Source organism: Limulus polyphemus, unplaced genomic scaffold, assembly GCF_000517525.1.
Source record: "Limulus polyphemus unplaced genomic scaffold, Limulus_polyphemus-2.1.2 Scaffold89, whole genome shotgun sequence".
NCBI classification, from domain to species: domain Eukaryota; kingdom Metazoa; phylum Arthropoda; class Merostomata; order Xiphosura; family Limulidae; genus Limulus; species Limulus polyphemus.
Window position 1 is genome coordinate 505365 of NW_013665699.1, and position 8317 is coordinate 513681.

The following is an 8317-nucleotide window of genomic DNA, read 5'->3' on the forward strand; positions in this document are numbered from 1 at the left end:
GTATATCCGTGTATTATATCAATTACTAGAACACATACAATATTTTAATGTATATCCGTGTATTATATCAATTACTACTTACATATACAACATTTTAATGTATATCCGTGTATTATATCAATTACTAGAACACATACAACATTTTAATGTATATCCGTGTATTATATCTTGTCACTTAACTCGCTCTTTAAACTTCTAATAACATTTTAATGTATATCCGTGTATTATATCAAATACTAGAACACATACAACATTTTAATGTATATCCGTGTATTATATCAATTACTAGAACACATACAACATTTTAATGTATATCCGTGTATTATATCTCGTCACTTAACTCACTCTTTAACCTTCTAATAACCTTCTAATGTGTGTCCATGTATTATATCAATTACTACTTACACATACATCATTTTAATGTATATCCGTGTATTATATCAATTACTAGAACACATACAATATTCTAATGTATATCCGTGTATTATATCTCGTCACTTAACTTACTCTTTCACTCATAAAAAGAATAGGGGGGACAAGAAACCATATATGTTAAAAGGGGCGTGGATGGCAAAAGTTTGGGAAAAGCTGCCATACTGTATAACAAAAATGTCAAGATATGGACTGTATATGAGTTACACACTTATTTATTTAATAAGAACGCAGCGAAGTATACATCATATTATATGAGTTACGTATTAAATAAATAAGTGTCAACGCAGCGAAGTATACATCATATTATATGAGTTACGTATTAAATAAATAAGTGTCAACGCAGCGAAGTATACATCATATTATATGAGTTACGTATTAAATAAATAAGTATCAACGCAGCGAAGTATACATCATATTATCGGTTTGTTATTTTTCTTTAAATTGGCCATCTTTTAAACAATTTGTCCAAATACATTTCCTCGGTAACCCATTTTAAACTATAAATCATACCACGATCTTTGCTTCTTTAAAGACAATAACTAAGAAACTCTTTGAATACTTGATTTATGTTTAGCACTATAATTTTTTTCCACCCCCACCCCTCAAAAAAAATTAAAGTTTCCAAAATGAAGGTCATAAATAAAACATGTTGACTAAGGTCCTTCTCACGGATCTAATCTCCAATTTAATTTACTTGCTAGTGGGATATTGTTTTCATAAACTTTGTGTTTAAAATGTTTACCCCCCCCCCCCTCTTCTGTTGCGACGTTATTTTATTCTATCGATTAATACTGTTGTGAAAGTAGTTTGTGAGATATAACAGTTTTATACACTGTCCTTCAAAAACAATCCAAGGTTCGTAAACATGCATTAGCCGAGACTCAGAATGAAACGACGAATTTGATGCTAAGCAGACTTGTTGTGAAATCAAAATTTAACTAAATATTTAGTTTATTGAAGATTATTTATTATATTTATTTCAAAAAAAATTATATTATCAGTTCAGTTATTGACATACAGTCTTAGGTGTACTATCCCCCAAATACTCATTGGATATCATTCATATTACCACGACGAGTGGTTTCTTTTGTGCGTACAAGTATATAATTCATATCATAGGTTTCTTTACAATCAGACAATGTATACTGAAGCTGGGTGTATTAAAAATGACACATAGTAAAGCTAGAGTGTTAAAAGTGTATAACTCAGATCATAGGTTTCTTTGTCCTAGTCCTCGTTCTCTCTTTGTTTGTAGAAGCTAGCCCTATAGGTTATATCTTGTCTGTTGTTGTTGATTTTTCCATAGAAAAGCTTCATATTACAGAAATCCTTTATTCACTTTAGGAATTGTATGGACTCAGAAATACAAAGACAAACGAAACAGAAGCATGGAGCTGGGCTGTGGAATTTCTAGAACTTAAAAGAACGCTCGAAAAGAAGATAAAAAATTCGTTTGTTAATTTTGTTGTGAGAATGATTCAGTTAGTTTGAAACGTGTAACTAAAAATAATTATAACGGATATAGCCAGTGCAATTATAGTATCTTTTCCAGCTTTTTGTTGTTAACATTCACTCGTTTATACAAGTTATGTTAAAATGGCAGATTAGTGTGATAATCCATCATTGTCTAGGCTTCAGTACAGAGTGTATATAAAGCACGACTGCCACAAGAAATTAAGTGAGTGACCTTTACAGAAACACTGCTAATCACGCTGTTTAAGAGAGAGAACAGCGAATACGATTCTAATCAAATTAATCCTCGATGTTTAGATACGTCAACATGGAGCCAGTTAAGTACTCCAAGCTCTGCGGGTAATTTATCGTTCTACGTGGTACAGATGACGTCATATATCGTCTTTGGGGATGTTTATAATTTGGTTGCGGTTATGGTAATCAGAAAACGCGTACACCGATGTTTTCCATACATAGCAAACTAGTTAATCACCCCATCACACCCTGTTGGCGTATAGAAGACGATGTACGATTCCACCCCTAAATCGACCTTCTTGTTGGAAGCTTGCCAAGTTTATCGATTAGTTACTCCCAGGATTTTCTCCAGGATTGTCATTGTCATTTTAGGAACTTATTACTTCAGTTATTCACGTAAATTTAGTATAAAAAACAGAAACAGAAGAATATGTAAAAGATAGTTAAGTAAATAAAGATACTAACGTACTCAATATAGTGTTTATCCTTATTTAGTTTAGTTTCGATATATGTGTATATATATATATTCAAATACGTTGCTCAACAGATTTAAAAATTGGTATAAGATGACAGATGTTTATTAAGAAACATCAAAGAATATCCGTTGCAGTAAGTTTAGGTAGATTTTCGACATCAAAAGTAAGATAGCTATATATAGATAAAACTGAAAACGTATCCTATGAATTAGTGAACCCAATTCCTCATAACTAACTGCCAACAAGTACATAATGACATAAATCAATACACAAAAAAAAACTATAACGTGAAACGCGTTTAATCATCGATCAGTTCGCCGTAAATGACATATTTAATCAAACCCAATATCTTATTAGAATCAGCCTCATCTGATTTAGAACAGTCCTAAACTTATATACTAAGCTAATAATGCAAACTGACTTTAATAACTATAAAAATAATAATGGTAATGGTGTTAAAAATAATATTAAAACCAAATATTGTACGCCATTACTCACCAAACACATTGAAAAAAAAACAAAAAACAATTGCTTGCTCCTAAAACACCTGCTTAGCTTACTAATTCACGAAACCTGAATACAAGTGATCCAACAACACAATTGATCGAATATACACGAAAATGCTAACAGTATATCAACAATAAACAGCTATTGTCTAGGTTGTTCAAACAGTTTCCAAGCGAACAGTGTAAATCACCTTTTCTGTATCTCATAACAAAATATTCACGCTTCGTGTACATCTGAAATTTGAGAATATCTATCGCCTGTTTAGATAGTTGGTATTTATGAGATGGAAAATGATACCTTTCCCGTTAATATTGACTTTCATGACAAAAATTGTGGTTCTATTTTTGTAATGTGCGGCTTTCCGTTGTTGCTCTAACCAAACATATTAAGCGTTTCTATTTCAATATTTAATACATTTATTTGTCTTCTGCATATCACACTTGAAGTCGTGACCCAACTCTGTCTATCATTGCTATTCGGTCTCAGGATAACAATAATTTTTTACGCACTTGACAAAAAAATAAAAATAGATAGATAGATAGATAAATGTCATTCACTTTAATTCAACCTCAACTGGCTAAGATATAACGTATTCCATAATTCTCAAAAAATATCGACATGAGCGAACTGTTTATTTATATCGCTTTGATAACAAATATTCGCACTATTCTACAGTTCTAGAATACAATATATTCTACTCAATCGTTTACAATGTTATTACATGTACAATATGATTAAAGAAATAAGTTGTAAGAACTCCAGACGTATAGAGATTTAAAGAAACAAGTTGTAAAAAATGCAGACATACAGAGGTTTAAAGAAACAAGTTGTAAAAACTCCAGATATATAGAGATTTAAAGAAACAAGTTGTAAAAAATCCAGACATATAGAGGTTTAAAGAAACAAGTTGTCAAAACTCCAGACGTATAGAGATTTAAAGAAACAAGTTGTAAAAAATCCAGACATACAGAGGTTTAAAGAAACAAGTTGTAAAAACTCCAGATATATAGAGATTTAAAGAAACAAGTTGTAAAAACTCCAGACGTATAGAGATTTGTCTGGAGTTTTTACAACTTGTTTCTTTTCTCTATACGTTTTTACAACTTGTTTCTTTAAATCTCTATATATCTGGAGTTTTTACAACTTGTTTCTTTAAAGGTTTAAAGAAACAAGTTGTAAAACTCCAGATATATAGAGGTTTAAAGAAACAAGTTGTAAAAACTCCAGACATATAGAGATTTAAAGAAACAAGTTGTAAAAACTCCAGACATATAGAGATTTAAAGAAACAAGTTGTAAAAACTCCAGACGTATAGAGATTTAAAGAAACAAGTTGTAAAAACTACAGACATATAGACATTTAAAGATACAAGTTGTAAAAACTCCAGACAAAACCTCTATATGTCTGGAGTCTGGAGTTTTTACAACTTGTTTCTTTATATAGAGATTAAAAGAAACAAGTTGTAAAAACTCCAGACGTATAGAGATTTAAAGAAACAAGTTATAAAAACTCCAGACCTATAAAGATTTAAAGAAACAAGTTGTAAAAACTCCAGACATATAGAGATTTAAAGAAACAAGTTGTAAAAACTCCAGACATATAGAGATTTAAAGAAACAAGTTGTAAAAAATCCAGGCGTATAGAGATTTAAAGAAACAATTTGTAAAAACTCCAGACATATAGAGATTTAAAGAAACAAGTTGTAAAAACTCCAGACATATAGAGGTTTAAAGAAACAAGTTGTAAAAACTCCAGACATATAGAGATTTAAAGAAACAAGTTGTAAAAAATCCAGGCGTATAGATATTTAAAGAAACAATTTGTAAAAACTCCAGACATATAGAGATTTAAAGAAACAAGTTGTAAAAAATCCAGGCGTATAGAGGTTTAAAGAAACAAGTTGTAAAACTCCAGATATATAGAGGTTTAAAGAAACAAGTTGTAAAAACTCCAGACATATAGAGATTTAAAGAAACAAGTTGTAAAAACTCCAGACATATAGAGATTTAAAGAAACAAGTTGTAAAAACTCCAGATGTACAGAGATTTAAAGATACAAGTTGTAAATACTCCAGACATATAGAGATTTAAAGAAACAAGTTGTAAAAACTCCAGACATATAGAGGGTTTTTACAACTTGTTTCTTTAAATCTCTATATATCTGGAGTTTTTACAACTTGTTTCTTTAAATCCAGATGTACAGAGATTTAAAGATACAAGTTGTAAAAACTCCAGACATATAGAGGTTTAAAGAAACAAGTTGTAAAACTCCAGATATATAGAGGTTTAAAGAAACAAGTTGTAAAAACTCCAGACATATAGAGATTTAAAGAAACAAGTTGTAAAAACTCCAGACATATAGAGATTTAAAGAAACAAGTTGTAAAAACTCCAGACGTATAGAGATTTAAAGAAACAAGTTGTAAAAACTACAGACATATAGACATTTAAAGATACAAGTTGTAAAAACTCCAGACACAACGAGTGGGGGAAAAAAAAGATAGATCTGAAATGTTATTTTTAAACACCTGTGATTTTGAACCTCAGTGAACAAATTAAGAGGAATGTAAAAAAAAAATCTCTGTACGTCTGGAGTTTTTACAACTTGTTTCTTTAAATCTCTATACGTCTGGAGTTTTTACAACTTGTTTCTTTAAATCTCTATAGTCTGGAGTTTTTACAACTTGTTTCTTTAAATCTCTATAGGAAGCCTCTACTGCTCCCCAGCTTCCTTTCTTGGATTGGAATAAAATGGCATAAAAAAGTTTTTGTCTCTCATCTTCTAGCCTAACAGATGAGTTCTGGTATTGAATAAAAAGCTTCTTGGGCAGCGCGACTTGTAGGAGATAATAGTCAGATCTGAAATGTTATTTTTACACAACTCTGATTTTGAGCCTCAATAAACATCTGCAGTTAGCTTGATATTTATAACAATTTTAGGCCTATCGATTTTTAATAGCTTGCCAGCTTTCGTAGTGTACTACTGTAGCTTTTAAAATTTTATACTGCATAAATTAATATATTCATAGAGTTCTTTGTGCCTTATTGTCGAGCAGTTTTTTTCTTTGTTTTTTTTTTGTTTTTTCATCTGACCAGCCATACATCTAAAGTTTCCTACAATTTTGGATATTTCTAACCGAAGAGAGGGCCAGTCATTAATCATTGTAGGAGGGACGAGTCTGAAGAAACAAATCGGCGAATTAGAAGTGGATGGAAATGGTAGTGCAAAATATGCAAAACGTAAGAACAGTCGGTTAAAATTGTAATTACTTAAGATGGATAAATATGACGTGGCAAAAACATCTGATAGGTGTTAAGGAGATTTTCAGCAGATGGAATGAACTTTCAGGGGGGATTTACAGACAAACCCAGCAAGGATAATATTATTGTAATGAAACACTGATGCAAGTATTTTTGACGAAGTTTATGTAGCTATAAAATAATAGGATGAAAGGTATATAGAGTAATATAGTTCTTGGTGGGAATGGGAAGACCAGTCCGAAAGCATCGCGTTTCATGATCATTAGATTATCATAGCATGTAGAGGAAGTTGAGACCCATGCAGTATGACCATGGGTAAGACACTGATGAACAAAAGATTTTTTAAGCATAGAGTAAAAATGGAGATTTAAATCCCCAGTAGGTACCAATGAGGTATCACGTGAGATTGATTATCTTGACGACTTTAGATATGGTTGCAGTAAAGTTAGCTTATCAAAGGTAATGCATAGATATCTGACAGAATTTGAAAGCTGAATGGGGATTAAGATGGACATTGAAGAGAGGAGGATCACGAAAGGAACTTAATTGTCCATGGCTTGAACCAAACCAGTAGCGGCCAATAAGGGGAGGAGGAGAAGGAGGCCATGCCTCCTCAAAGATTTTAAACAAGTAAAATATTTCTTATATTAATACCTATATTTTATTTGCTTTGAACATAAAATTCTTGAAAACTGCATGTTTTTGTAGCAAAATGATCATAAGTATTCTTGTCCCGCTCTACACCATTCATCGATGTGACATTAGGAGCAGTCGGATGAAGACACCTTCGTTGTTTAAGAACCACAGGATCCCTGGAATATTGAAATTCTTGAAATAAAACATGAGATCAATGTATAAGGGAAATTGCCTTACATGTTAAAGGATGTTTGTGTTGACGGTAATGCACAGTTGGAATGTTGTAAGAACGGGTTGGAGTAATAGAGGAGTATGAGCTACATTATCAATATCCTCAAATATGGAGAATTTGAAACCAATGCTCTGAAGATTAATATCAATGTGACGTTCAAAAGGAGAACATAAGCTTTCGAAGAAAAAATAAAAATAAAATGTTATTATATATGCTGTATAATAAATACTTTAAAAGTTATTGTTTAAACACTAAGAGCTAGCAAATTATTGGAAACCAATAGGCCTAAATATTTTATAAAAATAAAGTTAACACATTCCTCTTAGCTTGGCCAATGTGACTGAAGTTCAGAGGCAAAATAGCATTTCATATCTATCTGTTTTGTCTCTCATAAGTTGCTGTCTAAGAAGCTTTTTGTTCATTACCAGAACTCATCAAGAAATGTGAGAAACTGATCATAAATTGTTCATAATAGAGTATTAGTTCAGGAAGGTTGACGTGTGGATGAAAATATGATTTGGAAACAAAGGATATTTGTCCTTCAAAGATGAAACAACTGAAGAAAGGTAGAAATAAAAAGAATCACCAACTATCTGGATGAATATAAATTAGTAAATTTAGCATTGGGATAGTCGCATGGTTAGGGTCATCGACTGGAAGTGACATAAAATACAAGTTTAAATGTGTTTCCTTAGAGGATGAACATTGTGTCCGAGTTCACCATAAAATATTACAATATTTGTGAGAGAGAAACATCGGTGAACATATTTAGTGCTAAGTTTGTGTAGATGTAAAAGTATAGGAGGAAAGATGATTCTGTGAAACATCTCTTCTTTAGAACTAGAAAGTTTAGTGTTGAAAGTTATCTGTATAAAAGGTAGCTGAAGTAGTTAGGCATCTTAAGAGACTGAAACATTGAGTGAGCTTCTGATTGGGAGCTGTCATCTGGGCTTTCCGAGTTAGATGTCTATAGATTGTAACGAATTTGTTAGTATATATTTATTTGAATATCAACGTTTGTTTAGATTAAATTTATATTTAGAAACATACATGGCTTATACTGTT